Source organism: Cebus imitator, unplaced genomic scaffold, assembly GCF_001604975.1.
Source record: "Cebus imitator isolate Cc_AM_T3 unplaced genomic scaffold, Cebus_imitator-1.0 Scaffold625, whole genome shotgun sequence".
Classification (NCBI taxonomy): domain Eukaryota; kingdom Metazoa; phylum Chordata; class Mammalia; order Primates; family Cebidae; genus Cebus; species Cebus imitator.
The window spans coordinates 18,244-18,955 of NW_016107940.1; positions in this window are offsets into that span (position 1 = coordinate 18,244).

Sequence of the window (712 nt, forward strand, 5' to 3'; positions counted from 1 at the left end):
CATTTGCAGATGACATGCTTTTTTTTTTCCCTTGAGACAGCCTCTGTCACTGAGAGTGGAGTGCAGTGGCATGATAATGGCTTACTGCAGCCTCCACCTCCCTGCCTCAAGTGATCCTCCTGCCTCAGCCTCCTGAGTAGCTGGAACTACAGGCATATGCCACCACACATGGCTTTAAATTTTTTTGTGTGTGTAGAGATGTGGTCTATGTTGCCTAGGCTGGTCTCAAACTCCTGAGCTCAATCTCCATGGCATTGATCTGGGCAATGACATTTTGGATTTTACCCCAAAAGCACAGACAACAAAAGCAAAAATAAACAAATGAGATTACAGCAAACTGAGAAGCTTCTGCACAGCAAAGGATACAGCGAACAGAGTGGAGAGACAACCTACAGAATGGGAGAAAATATTTGCAAACCACACATCTGACAAGGGGCTACTATCCAAAATATACAGAGAATTCAAACAACTCACTAGCAAGAAACAAATAAAGAAATTTGAGGCTGGACACAGTGGCTCACACCTATAATCACAGCACTTTGGGAGGCCAAGGTGGGTGGATTATGAAGTCAAGAGATCGAGATCAGCCTGGCCAACATGGCAAAACTCCATCCCTACTAAATATATAAAAATTAGCTGGGCATGGTGGCGTACACCTGTAGTCCCAGCTACGCGGGAGGCTGAGGCAGGAGAATTGCTTAAGGTGGAGGTT